At 40.9% G+C, this 23,434-nt stretch overlaps 1 long non-coding RNA gene across 1 annotated transcript in view; it reads right to left on the reverse strand.

The window, feature by feature from the left end:
• Positions 1–488: 488 nt before the first annotated feature.
• LOC131193055 (uncharacterized) overlaps positions 489–23,434 on the reverse strand; it is a 36,077-nt gene continuing 13,131 nt past the window's right edge. Inside the window, exons 2-3 of the long non-coding RNA XR_009153832.1 lie at positions 2,235–2,292; positions 489–1,129 (exon numbers count right to left, since the gene is read on the reverse strand). This is a non-coding gene — a long non-coding RNA (uncharacterized LOC131193055). The remainder of the gene's footprint in view (positions 1,130–2,234; positions 2,293–23,434) is intronic.

The following is a 23,434-nucleotide window of genomic DNA, read 5'->3' on the forward strand; positions in this document are numbered from 1 at the left end:
AAAAGATACGTTCATCAAGGTACAACATTTACAACACAAATGATGGTCAATATATCAATATAAATCATAAGGATTGCCAGCAACAAGTTACAGTCATACAGTCATAAGTGGAAAGAGATTGGTGATGGGAACTATGAGAAGATTAATAGTAGTGTAGATTTATTTATTTATTTATTTATTTATTTATTTATTTATTTATTTTATTATTCGTATTTTTATACCGCCCTTCTCCGAAGACTCAGGGCGGTGTACAGCAGAAATAAAACATAAATACCGAAAAAACTTTAGAATACAATAAACAATTAAAAATCTAATTCGATAAGCTGAAAAATTTAAAAATTTCTGAGTAAAAATAATAAAGTAAAATTATTCCCTTAAAATCCCATTAAAACATTCAATTTAAAACTATATCATTAGGCCAGCCCTGCTTGGTGAAAAAAGAAGATTTTGAGCTAGCGCTTAAAGGTCCGAAGATCAGGGAGAAGGCGTAGCCCCACGGGTAGTTCATTGTTTAGCAGAGTAATGGCCTTCGGGAAAAAACTGTTCTTGTGTCTAATTGTTCTGGTGTGCAGTGCTCTATAGCGTCGTTTTGAGGGTAGGAGCTGAAACAGTTTATGTCCAGGATGTGAGGGATCTGTAAATATTTTCACGGCCCTCTTCTTGATTCATGCAGTATACAGGTCCTCAATGGAAGGCAGGTTGGTAGCAATTATTTTTTCTGCAGTTCTAATTATCCTCTGAAGTCTGTGTCTTTCTTGTTGGGTTGCAGAACCGAACCAGACAGTTATAGAGGTGCAAATGACAGACTCAATAATTCCTCTGTAGAACTGAATCATGGCTTTGGCCACTAATCCAGAAGAAATCATTCCTTGTTGTGAAACTGATCTCAGAGAGGGAGAAATTTTAGGCAAGTCCTGTTTTACTCTCTCAGCCCTCAGCCCCAGTCACTCTTTGCTCCTCTAGTCGAATCCATTACAGGCCTTGTGGTATTTTTCTTTCCTTCTGAACATTGATAGGTAACTGCCAATTTCATTGGAAATGTTGGAGGAGTGAAGTGCTTAATCTCAGATTCAAGACAGCCCAACTGACCTTACGAGATGGTTGTTGAGAAAAATTGGAGGAGGGGGTGCTATGAACACAGGAGGGAAAGATAGGCATATACATCTCAGAAATGGAAACAAAGTAAGTTATAACACAACATCTGGAATAAAGATTGTATTATCTTTCACATACAGCACTGGACAAACTAAAAATGATAGGAAAGGGAGAAAGAAAAGAATAATTCTGGAGTGTAAATTCAAGGTATTTCGTATGTATCTCTTTGTGTGCTAATTAAATACTGAGAAATGGAATCACTCCAGAGACTAATGTGAAACCATTGACATGATGTTTCATGCAAGGATAGCATTTAAACTGACTTTAAAGTTTTGTGGTTTTAGCTGTTTAATGCAATCATTCACCACTTATTCTGCTTGGTTTTCATTCCTCCCTCCCTCCCTTCATCCAGCTATCCATCCATCCTACTCATTTACCATACCATACCGTGCCGTGCCATGCCATATCATACCCACCTACCTACCTATCTGCCTACCCAATACTGACCTATGAATTACTATTGCTTCTAGCATCAAATGTATCTGCCAAATTGACATTGATGTATTATCAAATGCAAGATTATTTAACCTGGAAGTGAGCTGTAGCAATTATAGGACTTTCTGAATTTGAAAATCTTGAATATATTTGGGTGTATGGTGCTGTTCCGTGACTGTTTTTCAACTCATTTTTGTTGAAGGGACATCTTCCAGAAAGTTGATGGCCACGAGTCTCCACAGTGTCTGCTTTTGAACCAGGATTGACTATGGGATAGAAAGATGTGAAGAGAATAACAGAGTTGGAAGGGACCTTGGAGGTCTTCTAGTCCAGCCCCCTGCTCAAGCAGGAAACCCTATACCATTTCAGACAAATGCTTGTCCAGTCTCTTCAATGCTGAAATTAAGTTGGTTCATCCCTGTTTAGGGATGTTTGCTGACCCCGGAGATGGGGGTTGGGAAAGAGTGTCCCATAGACTCATCCCCATAAGTTTTCATTGTACAAATTTTTTCTTCTGCCAAGTTCTCTATTGGTCATGAAGGCCATTAGCTTCCAGAGCAGCAAAACCCATTATGGAAGGTCCCAGGGAGCCCAAACTGGATTGGGGGGGAGGGGGCTTGCAAAGGGACATGCACCTCACTTACCCCTGTTGTGTAGTTAGAAATCCAAAGATGTTTTTCGTTATCTGGCTTTGAATAGAACCTAGAGATCAAAAAAACAGATGTTCAAGTGATCATAATCATGTTTCTCCATCTATTATGCAGATGAAATTACTACTGTTTTTCAATTTTCAGTTTGTATGACTTTCTCAGTGTAGTTCCTAAACAACAGAAATGCTTACATTAGGAGGAAATATGCCCATAAGTGTGTATATTAAGAAAAGACCATACAATCGTTACGTAAGTTAGCAAAACTGTAAGCTTTTTAATACAAAAATGAGACCGACTGTGGAAAAAAAACCTTAAACAGAGTCAAGCTGAAGTTGGCTGTTTCATCTATTCTTTTGAAAGCTGGACTGAGATTAGCGTGTTTACAAACCAGTTAGCCACGGCTCAGAGGTATCTTATTCAAGTCACATTGCAAAGCTGTATTTTTTTCAAAACAGCCATTGGGCTAAACCCCAGATTAAAGAAGGATCTATAGATAGTTTCCATCTGGATATTGATTCTGAAAACCAAGCGCTTCAGGGTTACTAGTAGAGATGTCTAGAGGAGTAACTTAAAAATACTATGCAGTATTCCAGTCTGCTGCTATCATAGCAATAAATTGGATTACAGGTACAACAGTTTTACAACAGTTCACTTGGTAACCATTTGAAGTTACAAAGGCACTGAAAAAAATGAATATTTTAACACACTTATGATCGTTGCAGCATCCCCATGGTCATGCGGTGTACATTTGGAAGCTTGACAATTGACTCACCTTTGTAACAGTTGCAGTGTCCCAGAGTCATGTGAGCACCTTTTGCCACCTTCTGCCAAGCAAAGTCAATGGGGAAAGCCAGATTCACTTAACAACCGTGTTATTAATGTAACAACTGCAGTGATTCACTTCCCAACCATGGCAAAAACGATTGTAAAATTAGGCACGACTCACTGAACTGGGCCGCGGTGTGGCTCAGGCTGTAAGAAGCCTGTTATTAAAACACAGCTGCCTGCAATTACTGCAGGTTCGAGTCCCACCAGGTCCAAGGTTGACTCAGTCTTCCATCCTTTATAAAAGGTAGGTAAAATGAGGACCCAGATTGTTGGGGGGGCAATAAGTTGACTTTGTAAATATACAAATAGAATGAGACTATTGCCTTACACACTATAAGCCGCCCTGAGTCTTCGGAGAAGGGCGGGATATAAATGTAAACAAAACAAAACAAAAACTGTCTTGCTTAGGAATGGAAATTCTGGTCCGAGTTGTGGTGGTCTGTAAATGGCAGAATGCCAAAGCACATCCAGTCAGCCACCGAATGAAACAGTACTAGAATAGGTCGTTGTCCTTTGATTATAGAGCCAGCCCTAGAGTGAAAGTGTGCCTTGAGCAAAGAAAAACAGACCCTCTCCTCAACAGCCTCCTTACACAGGCTAGTCCTCAACTTACGACCACAATTGAGCCCGAAATTTATGTTGTTAAATGAGACATTAGCTTAGTTTTGCTCCATTTTAACGACCTTTCTTGCCACAGTTGTTAAGTGAATGACTGCAGTTGGTAAGTTAGTCACACGGTTGTTCAGTGAATCTGGCTTTCCCATTGATTTTGTCTGTCAAAATCAAAATCGCAAAAAGTGATCACGTGACTTCGGGACACAGCGAGGGTCATAAGTATGAACCAGGTGCCAAGCATCTGAATTGTGATCACGTGTTCAGAAAGGTTGTAAGTGTAAAAAATGGTCATAAGACACTTTTTCAGTAACTTTGAATAGTTACTAAACGAACTGTTGTAAGTCAAGGACTATCTGTAGATTGCTTTGTGTGTGTGTGTGTGTGTATGTATGTTACTTGTCCCAGCTTCTGCCAGCCTAGCAGTTTGAAAGCATGTAAAAATGCAAGTAGAAAAAATAGGGACCACCTTTGGTGGGAAGGTAACAGTGTTCCGTGCACCTTTGGCATTTAGTCATATTGGCCACATGACCACGGAGATATCTTCGGACAGTGCTGGCTCTTCGGCTTTGAAACGGAGATGAGCACCGCCCCCTAGAGTCAGGAACGACTAGCACATATGTGCGAGCGGAACCTTTTATGTATGTATGTACTGTGTTTCCCCAAAAATAAGACCCTGTCTTATATTTTTTTGAACCCTGAAATAATAGAATAGAATAGAATTTTTTTTTTATTGGCCAAGTGTGATTGGACACACAAGGAATTTGTCTTGGTGCATATGCTCTCAGTGTACATAAGTGCTTGGCCTTACTGCCATGTGCTCAGAAGCCCAACTGGGCTTATTATCAGGGGATGTCTTATTTTGGGGGAAACAGGGTAATTATGCTTAGGTAATGTCACCTTATATTAAAGCTCTGTTTAACTCATTTTTGGTGTAGAACAAATTATATCAAACTATAAAGAAACAGCAATTAAATCCAACTAAATTTGTTTCTTTATTTAACAGCCAGATGATCTTACAGACTTCTGAGGAACCTTGTTCTGCCACTGTCGTGTTCCTACTACAAAATTTATTTTAAAGGCACATAAATAAATAACAGTAGACCTGTTCCAGCACTTCCTGCATGCTAAGGTATAAAAGGGTGCCCTTTTCATGCCATCTTCTTGGGAGGGGACACAGCAATTGCAGCAACCAAGTTTCCCGTCATCTTGAAAGCTAAGCTAAACACAGGAATTGAATAGCAGGTCTGTGAGGCAGTTTGTGGGTTTTATTAAGTTTGGAGTTAAGCTTCACCTAAATGAAATGAAGCTAAATTAAATTAAACCAAATGAACGGATATAATAAAATGTTTTCAACATCTTTGGCATCCTGGCAAGAAGCTGGATCTGGTTGCCTGCAGCTTTGCCTTTCAGTTGCACAACCCTTCTGTGAGAAATTGAAAGGGGAAAAAAAAAATCTTGCTACAATTGCAGGTAGTCCTTGACTTACGAACCCAATTGAGCCCAACATTTCTGTTGCTAACTGAGACAAAGGTTAAGTAAGTTTTGTCCCGTTGCATAACCTTTCTTGCCACAGTTGTTAAATGAATCGCTGCAGTTATTAAGTTAGTAACCCGGTTGTTAAGTGAATCTGGCTTCCCCGTTGACTTTCTTGGTCAGAAGGTTGCAAAAGGCATGACCCTGGGACACTGCAACCGTCATAAATAGGAGCCAAGCACCTGAATTTGGATCATGTGATCACGGGGATGCTATAACGGTTGTAGTTGTGAAAAATGGTCATAAGTCACTTTTGTCAATGCCACTGTAACTTCAGATAGTGACTAAACAAATGGCTGTATCTTACTTGTACTGAATATGGAGGGGGGGAAACAACTTTTGGGAAGGGGCTTCTGAGCTCACACCTGCATGTTTGTCCCTAACTTTCCCATTGTCTGTAGAACTTGGGAGCGGAAAAGTGGTTGATACGTTCTCCATTCCAGTGGTGAAATCTGAACCGGTTTACTACCGGTTCGCTGACTGCAAATGCACAGCAAATGCGAGGTGCGCGCATATGCGCGGTGCACGCCAAAAGCAGGCATGGGGTAAGTAGAACAGCGCGTGGGGTGTGTGTGTGTGATCAGCTGTGGTGCACAATCTTTTTTTTTTTACTTTTAAAAGCATTTTTTATAACCTATTCGGCCAAATAGGTTGTAAAAAAATGCTTTTAAAAGTAAAAAAAAAAGCTGTGATATCAGAGCCCTTTTTTTACCTTTTAAAGGCATTTTTTACAACCTATTTCTACCATTTGGGTGGGAAAAGCGAGCAAGCCAGAAAGAAGTGGCAAGTAGGCAAGCGGGCGACCGGGCGATTGGGTGGGCATGGGCGGGGTGGGGTGGGGGCAGGGATTTTTACTACCGGTTCTCCGAACCAGCCGCCACCATTGCTACCGGATTGGCCGATCTGGTCCGAACCGGGAGCATTTCACCCCTGCTCCATTCCTTAGTTGTTGCCTAGAATTCTCTGCCAGTAAATGGCCAGTAAACACTAAATTACTGAGCGCATTTTCCCCTGTCCCTATGGCCTAGGTTGCTTGATTGGCTTCAGTGGTATTCTTGGTTTTTATGTGTTGGACGAAGAGTCTTGAAGGGTGCCATGTCATGTTTAAGCAAAATGAAGACGGATGTTCTTCGGAAGATGGATGCAAGTAAACAGTCCAGCCAAGTATGCTCCTTTTCCACCAGACGCTCCTGGAGATCTGTCAATGATTTCACAGCCTTTTGCACAGAGAGTAACATGTCCACTGGGTTTTGGAACCTCTTATAGGTTCCAATTAACTGCCGGACTCTGGGGAATGAAATTTATTCCAGTTCAGCTGCCTGGAATGAGCCAAAAGAAACAAATGGGACCTGAGGTTAAAATGTAAAAACTCACGACTGTGTAAATATCTCAAAGCCAGATCCTTGAGTCTCATCTGGGAGTACAAGACATGTTACAGAAAACAGATATTTTCCCTGCCCCCACCCCCTTTGAAAAAGAGTAATTCTTTGTACACGTTTTTTCCACCCCCTGGTCATTTGCTTAAGGCTGCTTCGATTGTTCTTGCTGGGTTCAGTAGTACAGCAAGACGTAATGCAATAAACTTTTCGCAACTGCCTCCCCAAAGAATCCCCATCACGTTGTTCGGGAAGGGCAAATGCAGGCTTGTCACCACACGTATTCTCAATAGGAAAAGCCAACCGGTCCTTTGCTGAGTTTACCCACATATGAGTTATTTACCTGTATGAGTTTATTAGCATCTGTACCAAACACAGAATTCCGTTTGGGCCAATTTGACACTTTCGGCCGTAGTTTGCTTCAAGCTGGATTTGAGAGAGATCTGAAGAAAGATCTTCTTGTGGTCCGCCAGCAGTCTGCGGAGCTGGCAGCGGAGTCGGACAGTAATGAGGCTGAGGAAGAACATGGGCCAGTCCTGGAGGCTGGGGAAGGCCCAGATGAGGGCTCTGCATCGGAGGCTGAGGTGGGGCCAGGGCCATCTGGGAGTGATGTGTGGACCCCGGAGCCTCCAGAGGCTGACAGTAGTGAGGCAGAGGAACAGGAGGAGCCTGTTCCTAGTGCACGCATGAGAAGAGCTCCCAGAAGACAAGAGCAGCTAAAGCAAAGAGGACGACTCGGGAGTAGGGCCAAGAGATGATTGGCCCCTTCCATAAGGCTTAAAAGACCAGCAATGGCATTTGGGCTCTTTGCCAAAAAACAACATTGATAGACTTGCTCCTTGTCTTGCTGCATTTATTTCTTTTCGGCGTCTTCTGCTTTTGAACTTTTGCCAAGAAAAGCCTTTGGCAGTTTGCCTAAGTAGACCAAGGTTGGTGATAAGACTGAAGAATTGTGTTATTAAGAATTTGCTTTGGACTACGCTGAGAATGAGTTAATCCTCAGCTGTTCTAATAAAGTCTGTTTGTTTTTGAACTGATTGCATCTACTAGTACCTACTTGGGCCTGGGTCACAACAGATGTGAAGAAATCTCTGACTCCTGTCCATTGAGCAAGCTGGCCTTGGTGCCTTTAATGCACACTTCAGCCTATCTGCTAAAGTAGGTACGGATCCTGCTAACCTTTCAGTGCCTTTTAGCTGGTGAATGTTTTATATCAGACAGCTACAATCTTTGACTTGTCCAGGTCTCTCTTTGTATAATTCCAGTTGCAAATGTTCAGGAAGAAGTGAAAGTATTGGAGATTTTCAAAAAATAGACTGAGCAACCATTTGCCTGGGCTGGTCTAAGGTCTCCTGCTTTAAGCAGGGGTTTGGACTAGAAAACCTCTGAGGTCCCTTCCAGCCCTAAGATTCTATGTCTCTATGTTCTTATTAATTAACTTTGGAAATCCGCAATGGCTGCTGGTTTTTACTTTTCAGCAGAACAGGAAAAAATTTCCAGTCCTAGTCAATTCTGTAATATACCCAATTTTAAAGCAAGGGTCTCCAACCTTGACAACTTTAAGACTTGTGGACTTCAACTCCCAGAGTTCCTCAGCCAGCAAAGCTGGCTGAGGAATTCTGGGAGCGGAAGTCCACAAGTCTTAAAGTTGCCAAGGTTGGAGACCTCTCTCTTAAAGAAATGCATTTGGGGTTTCAGAGTTGAACATTTTCCCCTGCCGATTTGGTTAAGTGATAAGTTTAAAGTTTTCTTTGTTTGTTTTAAAATGGAATTTGATACAATACGTATGTTTAATTGTGCCTTTCTGAGTTACCAATTACAAAATATGTGCTGGGGTAGGCTTTAAGGGAATTTTTTTTTTTATCGCTAGGTAGGATTTTAGCCTTCTCTCTATGAGTAATATCTAGAAATTAAGTCGGTAGTATCTACAAACATTTCAGCTCTTGTAGGAGTAACAGTAGCACAGTGTAAGCGCTATTGTTTCAGAATCCTACCAAATTCTAGAAAGTCACAGAGTCCAAATTCCAAAGAGACAGTTCCAGAGGTGGGTTTCAGCAGGTTCTGACCAGTTCTGGAGAACCGGTAGCAGAAATTTTGAGTAGTTCAAAGAACCGGTAGTAAAAATTCTGACTGGCCCCGCCCCCATCTATTCTCTGCCTCCCAGGTCCCAGCTGATTGGGAGGAAATGGGGATTTTGCAGTAACCTTCCCCTGGAATGGGGTGGGAATGGAGATTTTACAGTATCCTTCCCCTGCCACGCCCACCAAGCCACACCCACCAAGCCATGCCATGCCCACCAAGCCACACCCACAGAACTGGTAGTAAAAAAATTTGAATCCCACCGCTGGACAATTCTCTCAAGACAATCTCGTGATCACTTCATATCACTGGTTGTCCCTTCTGAAGGCCCCCATCTCATTTTTTTCATGGAGTAAATGAAATATCCATCAACTTATTTATTTAATTTATTTATTAAATGTTTATGCCATCCATTTCCCCCGTCACCTGACTGAAACCAATGCGTACTCCTAGAATTGAATCACCCACAGGAGTCCACCACTTACATTCAATTCAGTTAGTTAAAGGTTTTCTTTATTGTTACAACAAAAAGTGTTGCTGGAAACAAGGAAGGCTCTTTTTATTTGCATGCTGTCATGGTGCCCAGAATTAAGAAAAAAGATCTAAAAACACAAAAATTATTATCCCTCATTTCCTAGAGGGCTATTTCTAAACATTTCTCTTACATCCTTGGCAAGTTACAACACAGCATTTTAAAAAAAATCACCTTTTTTTTAATAGTAGGATGAAGGAGGCTGAGGGACATCTTCATTTTATCTTCTTAAAATAAAATCCATTCCAGGTTTTCTTCCTTTCTCAGACACTGCTCCCATCTACCCTGGTTTTTTTTATTATTGTTGTTGTTCCTGATTTATTTTAATGGTGTGGAGGATATTTATACAAATCCTGGTGAGGATGTTTGTTTTCTGCTTCCTGATATGAATATGGAGAGTATGAGGGAATGTCCATTGCAAGGCAGGCCAAAGAACAGAGAATGGTGCAAATGGCAGAGAAGCAAAAAGATAGGGAAAGGAAGATATGAAATTGCTTTTGGGTTCTATTTACAAAGCAAACCTTTAAAGATGCACTCATTACTGGGGGTATGGGAAGTATTTGGAAAGCATACACTATATTCTCAGGACTGAGGGTAGAAGGAAGGGAAGGAAAGGAAATAAAACAATGAGAAGAGAAGAGGAAGAATGGGGACAAAATATTGAGCCCTCCCCAGTGAACAACTGGAAAGGATGTGGCCAGTTATTCTCCTCAAGTTTCATTCTGCACTTCCAGGAAGGAAGGGATAATGAAAGAAACCCTATTTAGAATTAGGAAAGAGATTCTCTGTCTCTGGCATTTATTTATTTATTTTATTTTTATTTATTTTATTTTGTCACATAGTATGTATAAGCATAAGCATGAAATAACTATACAATATATAAGCATATATATAAGCATGAGTATGTAATAACTATATTAATTGTATATAACGAAAGGAATAATAGGACAGGAACGGTAGGCACGCTTGTGCTCTTATGCACGCCCCTTAGAGACCTCTTAGAAATGGGGTGAGGTCAATAGTAGACAGTTTTTAGTTGAAGTTTTTGGGATTTTGGGAAGAGACCACAGAGTCAGGTAGTTTATTCCAGGCATTAACAACTCTGTTACTGAAGTCATATTTTCTGCAATCAAGATTGGAGCGGTTAACATTAAGTTTAAATCTGTTGTGTGCTCGTGTATTGTTGCAATTGAAGCTGAAGTAGTCTTCGACAGGAAGGACATTGTAATAGATGATTCTTGAGTTAAACTCAGGTCATGTCGAAGGCCATGTAGTTCTAAATTTTCTAAACCCAGGATTTCAAGTCTGATTAATTACTGTAATGCAACTGCAATTCTTCCCAAGGTCAATGGCTTTCTTGCCCTGGACTTGTTGGCAAATAAGATTTATGAAATGCTGCATAATTCTTACATTCACACCTTATCCTCTCCACACCCACACACACACACCCAACAAGTTACAGGACTTTTCCCAGGATAACATACGCACAGAATTGGAAAAGCAACCCTATACCAAAAGAGGAAGAGGCGATAAGGAAAGTCTTGGATTGTATAGAGATGGACAAACTGAGGAAAGAGATAAAAGAAAAAGATGAAACGGAATATTATTTAATATGGAATAAATGGTATAAATGGCTAGAGGTCAGGACTAGCAAGTAAGAAAAATTACTAATATGCCACTGAACAGACAATGTATGTAAAGTAATATATAGATACTATAATATGTATAACAGATAAAGAAATATATACATAAATAAGGAACAAGGGAACCACAAATATAAATATATGTAAAGACGGGGAAGGGGAAAACCAAAAACTGTGAATTTTAGAAGAACACCGATATGAAACTGTTGTAAAATGGGAATTTATGTTTTGTGTTTGTTTCTGTTCTTGTTTTTAAAGAAAAAAAATACCCTGTTTCCCCCAAAAGAAGACATCCCCTGATAATAAGCCCAATCGGGCTTTTGAGTGCATGGCAATAAGGCCAAGCGCTTATTTCAGGGTTCAAAAAAATATAAGACAGGTCTTATTTTCGGGGAAACACGGTAATAAAAATTATTTTTAAAAAAAAATTACAGGGCTGTCGAACCTTGTCATCTTTAAGACTTAAGAATTCCATTCCTAGAATTCCCCAGCCAGCATGACATGTGACAAGAGAAATGTTTCATCTCATGAGCTCATATTAGTTCTGGCACCGAAGGCTTTTCCATCTCCCTTCAGCTACTTGTCTACTGGGTATAAACCAAATGAAAATGAAGCTCCTTGAGAAATCCCTTTCTGGATTCTGCCACAGGAATAACCAGGAGCTACCTGCTGTATCTGGACCACAACTGGTGCTGCTTCTTTTACCTTCCCAACCTTCATCCTCCTGTAGGCAGATCTGAGGATCAGTGGAGAAAACAAATCACACCACAGATCTTCCAGATACTTAAGCTGGAAAAGAAAAGGAAAACTTGGCAGGGCTCTTGTTCATTTAACAGAATAACAGATTTGGAAGGGACCTTGGAGGTCTTCTAGTCCAACCCCCTTCTCAACAGGAGGCCCTATACCATTTCAGATAAATGGATGCCCAATCTCTTCTTAAAAACCTCCAGCATTGGAGCACTCAGAACTCCTAGAGGCCACCTGTACCACTGATTAATTATTCTATCTGTCAGGAAATTTCTTCTTATTTCTAGATTAGTTCTCTCCTTGATTAGCTGCGTCTTGTTCTGCCTTCAGGTGCTTTTCATTTAGTTGGAAAAAGGGAGGGAATCCCCAAAGGAAAATCACTTTGCAAATCCAACTTGCTCACAGGGGGAAAAGAAGGTCCATCTCTTCATGGCAAGCACTCCCCAATTTAAAATGGCCACTGAGTCCCGAGAGAAAGGATCAGTGGAAACTTTCCAGAGCATCTACCAGCCAACTTTAACAGAGGCATTTCTGCGAGGTACATTGAAACAAAGCAGATGGGCTGGACTGCCCTCCATGTGTCTAATGTTCTACATTTAGGCCAAAAAACCAAAATGCACAGGTACAGTATACGTGGTACCTTGCTCAATAGTGGTGACTGTGAGAGGGATCTTGGAGTCCTAGTGGACAACCATTTAGATATGAGCCAGCAGTGTGCAGCAGCTGCCAAAAAAGCCAACACAGTTCTGGGCTGCATAAACAGAGGGATAGAATCAAGAACACGTGAAGTGTTAATACCACTCTATAATGCCTTGGTAAGGCCACACTTGGAATATTGCATCCAGTTTTGGTCGCCACGATGTAAAAAAGATGCTGAGACTCTAGAAAGAGTGCAGAGAAGGGCAACAAAGATGATTAGGAGACTGGAGGCTAAAATATGAAGAACGGTTGCTGGAACTGGATATGTCTAGTCTTATGAAAAGAAGGACTAGGGGAGACATGATAGCAGTGTTCCAATATTTCAGGGGCTGCCACAAAGAAGTGGGAGTCAAGCTATTCTCCGAAGCACCTGAGCATAGAACAAGAAGCAATGGGTGGAAACTAATCAAGGAGAGAAGCAACTTAGAACTAAGGAGAAATTTCCTGACAGTTAGAACAATTAATCAGAGGAACAACTTGACTCCAGAAGTTGTAAATGCTCAAACACTGGAAGTTTTAAAGAAGAGATTAGATAATCATTTGTCTGAAGTGGTCTAGGGTTTCCTGCCTAAACAGGGGATTGGACTAGAAAACCTCCAAGTCCCTTCTAACTCTGTTATTCTATTCTATTCTATTCTATTCTATTCTATTCTATTCTATTCTATTCTATTCTATTCTATTCTATATGTGCTACCAGAAAGAGGGCGAAACACAACTTTTGATGCAAAGCCAAATCACCTTCCGAGAAGACTAAGGCTGGGCTGAAGTTTATATAGTCACTTATTACTCTTCTGAAAGAGGAGGTGGCCCATTCTTTAACTGGAGAAGCAGAAAATATGGATCGGCACAAGGAAATCTCAGGATTTGATTTCCACAATCTGCTGAATTGGGTTCTTGTTCTGCCAACAATTAAATGGGCATGTCTAGCTACTTTGGACAATGTAGGCGTAAACCTCCCGCTCCCGTTAATGGAATTATTAATTAATTAAATAATTAATTGGGACTTGGACTTAGAAGACCTCCAAGGTCCCTTCCAACCCTATTATTCTATGTTCTATGAAGTTCAGTGGCCCCGACATATTCTCAGATCACATATTCTCAATTAGGCTGCCTTTGTAAAACTCCTAACCCTTAACTAGGTAATGGTGAAGTGATAAGCACAACCCCAGGGCCAATCCCTGTTTCACAATCTCATGCCCTGCAATGAAGGTGGAATTCAATTCCCCTGATTTCCAGCTGTCAAAATCCTGCAGTAAAGAATGATGAGAATGGTAACTTGTCACATTTTCAGGGCTTACCACTTCCTCTAGCATTGTTGTGATTAAGTGCTCCTTCCTCACTGGGGACTTTCAGCATCTGCCATAACTGAAGCAATACCCAGCCTGATTGCATTTCTATTCTATTGGCCCAGTGAAAGTGGGAGGATTGCTGGAAGGCCGTGGAAATCCCTAATGAGGATCTGACATCCATCCCATGTGCTTGCTTAACCTGAATGTAAATCTCTCTGAATTCAGGGCCTTCAATCTGCTTAGATGAATGTGCAGAGTGTTGAGATGTAAATATATTAGAAGCAAGCAAGTCCATCCACAAATAAACAACCCAAAAAAACCCAGGGGCTCTAAGTCCAAGAATACTAGCCCAGTCCCGAGTGGGGAAGCATCACCATTTTTTTTTTAAATTTGCATTTATATCCCGCCCTTCTCCGAAGACTCAGGGCAGCTTACACTATGTTAGCAATAGTCTTCATCCTATTTGTATATTTATATACAAAGTCAACTTATTGCCCCCAACAATCTGGGTCCTCATTTTACCTACCTTATAAAGGATGGAAGGCTGAGTCAACCTTGGGCCTGGTGGGACTAGAACCTGCAGTAATTGCAGGCGGCTGTGTTAATAACAGTGTCTTACCAGTCTGAGCCACAGAGGCTCAGGACTAAAGGTGGAAATTCTCCAGTTCAAACACCCACAGACACCCAGTCTTATCAGGATTTATTTGAATCCATTATCCCTGTTCATTTAATCCTGTTCCAGTGGCTCCCCATTATTTATTTATTTATATTTTTGTCCCTTGAAGTCAGTGGTATACAAAATGGGAAATTAGAACTAACTGCTGCTCTTAGATTTTAACTGAATAAAGCATGTCTTTCCATCTGTTCATTTCAAACATGGAATACCTTGGGTGGAACTCAGTCCATGTGTGGTCCGGAAACCATAGGCACCCGTTGTCCTCCCTACTTAAAAAGATTCTGCAGACACAGGATAATCGCTCTGGCAACACTGAGACTGGTTCTAATAATGTAAACCACAACATCGGTTATCCTTTATTGTCAAGATCCGCCCCCACCGGAAGGAGATGAGCAGAAACCTGGTGCCTTATCATTGGAGCTGCCAAAGATTTCTCTCTCTCTCTCTTTGCTGAAGGGGCCTCATATTTGCACCTGGATTCTCAACATTTTAAAACGGTCTGTACTGCATTTCTTTCATTCAGATAATGAACTCACAGCAACTTTCCAAATAAATGTCATTGATAAGAATCAGGATATCCCCTGGACACACATCATTTTTTCAGTATGGCAGGGATAGTGGTATCTGTGCGCAAATCAAATCTGATGCAGCAGAACTGTGAGTTTTATGTATTTTTCCTCCTATAAGTAGAGGGAGAGACTTTCATAGAATAGAATAGAATAGAATAGAATAGAATAGAATAGAATAGAATAGAATAGAATAGAATAGAATAGAATAGAATAGAATAGAAAACAGAGTTGGAAGGGACCTTGGAGGTCTTCTAGTCCAACCCCCTGCTCAGGCAGGAAACCCTACACCACTTCAGACAAATGAAGTGATCCAACATCTTCTTAAAAACTTGGAGCGAATGTTACATTTGGTGCCCCTGAAGTAGGCAACATACGAGATACTGCTGAACCCAGAAGATGAGCCAGGAACACATGAAGTATTGTGGTGTACTTGTTAAAAAGTTGAATCTAGGAAGGTAGGAAGACCCAGGCCCAAATCCACGGTCCATCTTGGAAGCTCACTGTGCAATTTTGGGCAATCATTCCTTTCTGTTGAGTCCATGACTCCTGAGAAAATTTGAGGGGTAGTGAGCTGTCTTGTGCCTTGATTTCCTAGAAGAATGTAAATCATGTATCAGGGTGTCAGCACCTACCTGGCTAGGGCTGATCTCAGCAGCTAAACATAGCTGGTCTTCTTTGGACTATTGATAAGAATCCCAGGATTGTTGGTTTGACCAAATACAGGTAGTCCTCAACTTACCACCACAAATGAACCCAAAATTTCTGTTGCTACATGAGACAGTTGTTAAATGGACTCACTGCAGTTGTTAAGTTAGTAACACAGGTGTTAAATGAATTCATCTGGTTTCCCCATTGACTTTGTTTGTCAGAAGGTCTCAGAAGGTGATCGCACGACCCCGGGACACTGCAACCGTCATAAATATGAGTCAGTTGCCAAGCCACTGAATTTTGTTCATGTGTCCATGGAAAGGCTGCAATGGTCATGGGTGTAAAAAATGGTCATAACTCACTTTTTTTCACCGCCACTGTAATTTTGAACAGCAATTAAACAAATGTAAGTTGAGGATACTTGTAATGGAGAAACATCCAAAAAGAACACAATGACAAATTACTTCTGTAACAGTGCCAAAAGGACTCTAAAAAGACCATCTACTTGAGAGTGTCTTTACACTTGTGCGCACACTCTCAGTCATATAGTAAGAATGTCATGCACATGAGTTTGGGAACCTACAGTGGAATCATCAGAGGACCTGAAGTAAACTTTGTCTGTAGCACAAGTTGGCGACTGGAAGGAGCATCAGAGGACCCAAGTTCTAGTTAGAACTTCAACAGAAGTGAGGAAACAGGCTTAGTTAGTTAATAGTAACAGAGTTGGAAGGGACCTTGGAGGTCACCTAGTTCAACCCCTGCTCATTCAGGAGACCTATACTAGGGATTCGAACCACCGACCTTTCTGATCAACAAGTTCAGTGTCTTAGCCACTGAGCCATCTAGCCAGGCGTATGGTAAAAGCAGGAGAAGAAGTGGGCATTAGAATAGCAGTATTCCTATTTCCATCCCTAGGAAGCCAATTAGAGTATCAAATTCTTAATTGCCATCTGAAGCAAAGAAAAATGTGATCAGAGTTTTTAATTAAAAGAAAGTTGTGAAAGATCCACAAGTTGTTCAGCTGACTGCCCCCTTGCTATGGTTTGCTTGAGGCTTCTGCATAATGATTGTCAAGTGGTCAAAGAAGACACTCACCAGAGTCCACTGGAACTGGGTGGCTAATACATTTTAATTTAATTCGTTATTATGAATAGCAAATATGCCACCTGATCTAAAGGTTGCTTTCATCCAGATTTTCTCCACCATACTTTAGTTTTTGTTTGGATAGGGAACAGTTTAAATTCATTTTATCTAATTTTTTTTATACTTTAGTGCCTAAAAACGTTTCCTTCCTTCCTTCCTTCCTTCCTTCCTTCCTTCCTTCCTTCCTTCCTTCCTTCCTTCCTTCCTTCCTTCCTTCCCTCCCTCCTCTTTACTATTTTTATCTTTTTTCTTTTATGGTTCTTTCTTTGTTAAGCATTTCTTCAATAAAAATTATTAAAATGTTTTTTTTAATAATTTTTATTGACAAAATAAAAATAAATGAAAAATAAATGATTGCAGAAAACAAGACAAATGCCTCAAAGAATAATAAAGTATACTAATATGTAATGCAACTTTTACAAGGTATTTCCTATACAGTCCACTACAGATATTATTTTGTGAATTCTGTTTATAACCTGAAGTGTATGTGTAACAGGTGTAACAGAGATTGCATGCTCCTTAGATGTTTTAACTTTAGTAAGGCCCTCTAGTATTGGCTAGTGGGGAACACCATAACCTCTTAAGAAAACACTCTTGTTTTTTAAGTTTTAAAAAGATATTGGGTTTGAGCACTGCTACACTAGACTTGCTACACTAGAGGGAGCTAGAGAGTGATTTTTTTGCAGCGAGGTTAATGATTTTTTAATTCTGAAGGTTCCTCTCACCACCTCTGAAACCATCCACAAAAATGTCAAAATTGTAAAAGATCCTTTAAATCCATTGTCAAGCTTCCTAATCTCTCTCTCTCTCTCTCTCTCTCTCTCTCTCTCTCTCTCTCTCTCTCTCTCACACACACACACACACACACACACACACGGTTAAGACAGCCTGACAGCTGCCTTTCCTCTCATATTAGTATCATCTACAAAAAGCATTTATTTGGGAAGTCTTATTTAATTTTTGCAAAAATGCAGAATTCCAGAGAATAGCTAGAAGAGGTAAGAATGTCTTCTTAAATGAACAGAGCAAAGAAATAGAAGAAAACAATAGAATAGGGAGGACCAGAAATCTCTTCAAGAAAATTGGAGATGGGCATGATAAAGGACCAAAATGGCAGGGACCTAACAGAGATTAAGAGGTGGCAAAATTACACAGAAAAACTATACAAGAATGAGCTCAACGTCCCTGATTACCATGATGGGGTGGTCACTGACCTTGAGCCAGACATCCTAGAATGTGAAGTCAAATGAGCCTTAGGAAATCTGAGCGGTGGTGGTGACAGTATTCCAGATAAGCTATTCAAAATCTTAAAAGATGATATAGTAAAAGCGCTACACTCAATTTGCCAGCAAATTTGGAAAACTCAGCAGTGGCCAAAGAATTGGAAAAGGTCAGTTTACATTCCAATTCCAAAGATGGGCAATGCCAAAGAATGTTCAAACTATCGCATCATTGCATTCATTTCGCATGCTAGCAAAGTTATACTCAAAATCCTACAAGCTAGGCTCCAGCAGTATGTGTCAAGGCTATGGTTTTCCCAGTTGCAATGTATGGCTGTGAAAGTTGGACTATAAGGAAGACTGAGTGTAATGTATTTGAATTTCAGGAGGGAAATTTAGGCGCCTTTCCACCCGGCGACGAACGGACTTGCAGAACATTTCGTACGCAGTGCCAAGGAAGCACTATCTAGAATTAGCCCAGGAGATTGGCAATCCAAAATTGATACCTTCCTGGCAGTCCAACATAGAACGCCCTGTGTGACCACCGGCCGCAGCCCATCGGAGTTATTAATGGGTAGAAGACTCCGGTGCCCCCTAGATCGGTTAAACCCAACATACTCCCCTGATGGGTACCAAAGCACGAAAGGAAAAACCAGAACAATGACAACAGGTGACCCGGTATGGGCACATAACTATAGTGAGGGCCCAGCGTGGCTTAGGGGAACAATTGTAGGAGTGACGGGCCCAAAGTCATACTTAGTGGACATGGGGGATGGCCGAGTGTGGAGACGCCACATAGATCAATTACGAAAAAGAATACAAAACGATCCAGAAACCAAACAGCCAGACCCTGACTACCAAATATTTGAACCAACAGCTAGCTCAACCCCGAGGCGGTCGGAGAACTTAGCTGAGGCTGAAGAAGTCCAGCGACGCCAACCGGTTCCTCCAGAGGACAGCAGGGACGACTCTGCAAATAATCCAAGGCCGGAGGGCCCAGAGGAGGAGCTGGGAGGAACAAACAGTCCCTCCGACCAGCTCGACTCACTCCCAGGGAATGAATTGCGCAGGTCAGAAAGAGTTAGGAGACGCCCTGTCTACCTGCATGACTACGTGGAGAGATAACATGCAAATGTTATGCAAAAATTATGTAAATATGGTAAAATGTGTTCTGGGAGGGGAGGAGTGTAACGTATTTGAATTTCAGGAGGGAAATTTAGGCGGGAAAAAAGCACGTTGCTGATTGGCTGGTGCCTCAGCCAAATCACTATTTAAAGAGGGGTTTTGCCTGTTGGTCTTTGCTGGGATCACAATAAACTAAAGAGCTGTTGTCACTTGTATCATCTCCTGCCTCTTCATTGCCTGAACTTAACACTGAGCGCAAAAGAATTGAAGTCTTTGAACTACTGGTCCTGGAGAAGACTCCTGCAAGTCCCTTGGACTGCAAGCAGAGGTGGGATTCAGCCGATTCTGTGCGGTTCGGGCAGACAAGTAGTGGCGAGTGTGGGAGGCTCTGCCCACCAGCCCAAACATAATACGCAAGCAAAGAGCATGTGCAGAATGCCTTGGGCATGCACAGAGGAGGTGCGAGCTCACATTTGCAAATTGGTAGGGGAGGTAAATGAATCCCACCTCTGACTGCAAGGTGATCAAACCGATCTGTCCTAGAGGAGATCAACCCTGGCCGCTCTTTAGAAGGCCAGATCCTGAAACTCAAATACTTTGGCCACCTAATGAGAAAGAAGGACTCACTGGAGAAGAGCCTAATACTGGGAACAATTGAAGGCAAAAGAAGAAGGGGACGACAGAGAACGAGGTGGCTGGATGGAATCACTGAAGCAGTAAGCATGAGTTTAAATGGACTCCAGAGGATGGTAGAGGACAGGAAGGCCTGGAGGAACATTGTCCATGGGGTTGCGATGGGTCAGATATGACTTCACAACTAACAACAACAACAACAACAATTTAATTTTTATTAGCCCTATTCATTTCTTATTTGCACTGATTATGTCCTAAACCATTCTGAGCAGACCATCCCAGAAGGGCTGGGAATGCTGAGTCTAATAGTCCCAATACAGCTAGAAGTCATCTCAGGGAAAAAAGCTGGTACAGAGTTTCCCAGCTATTATTGTAACTGTTGTAACAAAGAGTTTTTACAATAAATAAGAGCCTAAACATTAATAATGCATCATTAAGCAGCCTACGCCTTTAGCCATCCTGATCCTACATGTGAGAAGCGGTATTTGGAAGAAAAAGAAATGGTAGCCATATTTTGAAAGGGTGGGGGGAATCTGTCTGGTGGTTCTGTGGGAATAATTGTTGTAGTCCTAATAGTAGCAATAATAACATTGAAAGACTCTTTAATGATGCTTTCCCCAAGGTATAACTCCTCATTACATACCAAAGAGAGAAATTAGGGATGATCTTCATGGGATCTCTGTTAACTGCCTTGCCTGGAGCTGTTCAAGACAGGGCAAGACCGAATAGGGTGTTAATGCCATAGAAGAATTAACTGAACATCTTTTCATTTATTGTTTCTCTCTCCATTATGATGAAGTAAGCTAGTGCTTGGCTAAGGGTAAGATCCCTACTTCATTTTCTTCAGTGAGAATATGTCTATTCCTCCTCTGTATATTTATAATTCAAGATCTAAAGTAAATGGTTGGGTGTCCACTGGGCTACATGTTGTCTTGAGTGATAAAAGCAAAGGAGGTGATTTTTTAAGATTATCTTTATGTAGATGTAAGTTTTATAGTTTTCATCTTTCACATCAACATGGAGTTAAGCAGCTGAATGGGAGACACTTGTCCAACCACGATGAAGCCAAATGCCACTATGTGTTTGAATTCCTGGGTCTAAACCAGAGGTCTCCAACCTTGGCAACTTGAAAATATTTGCAGATCCCTCGCATCCTGGACATAAACTGTTTCAACTCCTACCCTCAAAACGACGCTATAGAGCACTGCACACCAGAACAACTAGACACAAGAACAGTTTTTTCCCGAAGGCCATCACTCTGCTAAACAAATAATTCCCTCAACACTGTCAGACTATTTACTGAATCTGCACTACTATTAATCGTTTCATAGTTCCCATCACCAATCTCTTTCTACTTATAACTGTATGACTATAACTTGTTGCTGGCAATCCTTATGATTTATATTGATATATTGATCATCAATTGTGTTGTAAATGTTGTACCTTGATGAACGTATCTTTTCTTTTATGTACACTGAGAGCATATGCACCAAGACAAATTCCTTGTGTGTCCAATCACACTTGGCCAATAAATTCTATTCTATTCTATTCTATTCTATTCTATTCTTTAAGACTTGTGGACTTCAGCTCCCAGAATTTCTCAGCCAGCAAAGCAAAGCTGGCTGAGGAATTCTGGGAGCTGAAATCCACAAGTCTTAAAGTTGCCAAGGTTGGAGACCCTTGGTCTAAACCCCAAATATATAAGTCACAACATTTGTGATGACATCATCATGCACATATCATCTCTCACACCCCTCAATCCCCTACGGAAACCTATAGATGAATGATTTGCCTTCAGAAGTTATGGTTGCCCCGACACTGGAGGTTTTTAAAAAGAGATTGGACAACCATTTGTCTGAAACGGTATAGGGTCTCCTGCTTGAGAGTGGGTTGGACTAGAAGACTTCCAACCCTGTTATTCTGTTATTCTGCTCCAGGAAATATTTTTTAGACTTTTGGAAGAACTCTTTGACACCATCGCGAGCTGCCTAACTGATCTACAAGGACCTCATATTTGGTTAGGTTTCATGTCAGCACAGAGGCAAAAATGTAGTGTTGATAGCTGAGCCCTAAGTGTGCAGATATAAACACAGATCCTGACTATGCAAATTGTACACCAGAAAAACCAGAAAGTGGATGGCTTCATTGCAACCTATGTGCCAATATACGCAGGTTTTACATGCAAATGGGATGGGAGCCAGGGAGGAGGATAATGGTTTTCTCCCTCAATTCATCTATATATTTTGATAGTTTTGCCCATGATGGCCATAAATCTTTCTGAAAAGAAACATGTACAATGGTAGAGCTAGAATGAGTTGCAGAATGAGAGAAATTCAGCCCAGGGAATTAAAAAACTTTGATTATGATGCCTGAGTATTTCCTCATATATTTTATATATAAAAATATTTAGGGATAGGAATAGATAACGTTTCCAGGAAGAAGTCATTCATGAAATATATTTTAATCCTAACCTTGGCAGTCATATTCTTTTTTTCAAAAACCTGTCCATTTGTATTTTGATCCCACTAATAATTGTTTCACATATGGACCCCAGGTGGGGTTCAGGCACACATTTACTTTGTTTTCATTTACATTATCTCAAAAGTTTTTGGGCGCCAAATTGCAGCATATTGTAGATTGCTAAAGCTAAATAAAACATGGACTAATTCTTGAATTGACTTTCCTGTAGATCCAATAAAGCAGTATCGCAGTTAATTAAGTCTGCTCCCGTCCAATTACCACCCAGGGCATGAAAACCACCTCCAATTTCTGCTAAAGCAGAATTTGTTAGTCATTCTCAGCTAGGAACAATTATGACTTTGCAAACTTTGAGTCCCTGAATTGGTTTGCACTTTTTTTTTTTGGCAAGGCACAGCTTTTGCGGTATCTGACCAATATACTCTTTTGTCAGGCATTCTCTTCACATGGCCCTCTTGACATCTTTGTTCAGTGGATTTTTTTTTTATTATTTTTTTTGGTTGGCTCAAGCAAGCCAGGTAGCTTCATCTCATTGCCACAGGTTGTTGGCCTTTGATCGGAGAGAACAAACGGGTATGAGTCAGCACTTTCCATCTTGCACAGGCCAGGCTGTTTCCACCCTTTTTGAAACTTCAAAAGATCCATGATGACTTCACAGCTTGGCGCCTGTGGGTTGCAGACACCACCCTTGGGAAGGGATGGTGGAAGCCCAGATGATCTCACCAGACTGTCCTACCTGAGCTATACACAAAGAGTTTACTCCTGGGCACATGGAAGGCTGTCTGATCAGCCTCTAAGGAGATTACACCCAGAAATTTTTGAAACCTCTTAAAACAAGTCCTGTGGGATGTGTTATTGTCTGCTGGGCCAAGTTCACGTCTCATGGCTTGGTTCTGATTCATCACTAGGGGCTGGAATAATTTTGCTTTCCCAAAGCTGGTGGCAAAGAAAGAATCCAAGATACTAAGTTCCTTCATAGGGCTGAGAGGCCAAAAGCAAGATGGAATTTGCACCTGTATACTATACATTATGGATTGGATGAATGGGGAAGAATTATTGCCCAAAGGAGGAGGCAAAGATGGGGAAGAAATATGTGTGGTTTGCTTTTGATGTGAAAGTGTTTCACGCTGCCTTTTGAAGATAGTTCCCAAAGTACAACTCAAGGATCCTAAGTTATTTGTTCCTTTCCAAAGTTGGCAACAAAAAATCATCAAATTTAAAAACAAAAGTTGGCACAAAACTGTGCCTGTTAATGAAACCAATGTACAAAACGATGCATTATAGTAGGAAAAGAAATCATACTACAAAGCCATATTTGGGAGGAAACTGTAAGTGAATGTACTTCTTAGAAAAAATGTTCA

Source organism: Ahaetulla prasina, chromosome 2, assembly GCF_028640845.1.
Source record: "Ahaetulla prasina isolate Xishuangbanna chromosome 2, ASM2864084v1, whole genome shotgun sequence".
In the NCBI taxonomy this organism is placed as follows: Eukaryota; Metazoa; Chordata; class Lepidosauria; order Squamata; family Colubridae; genus Ahaetulla; species Ahaetulla prasina.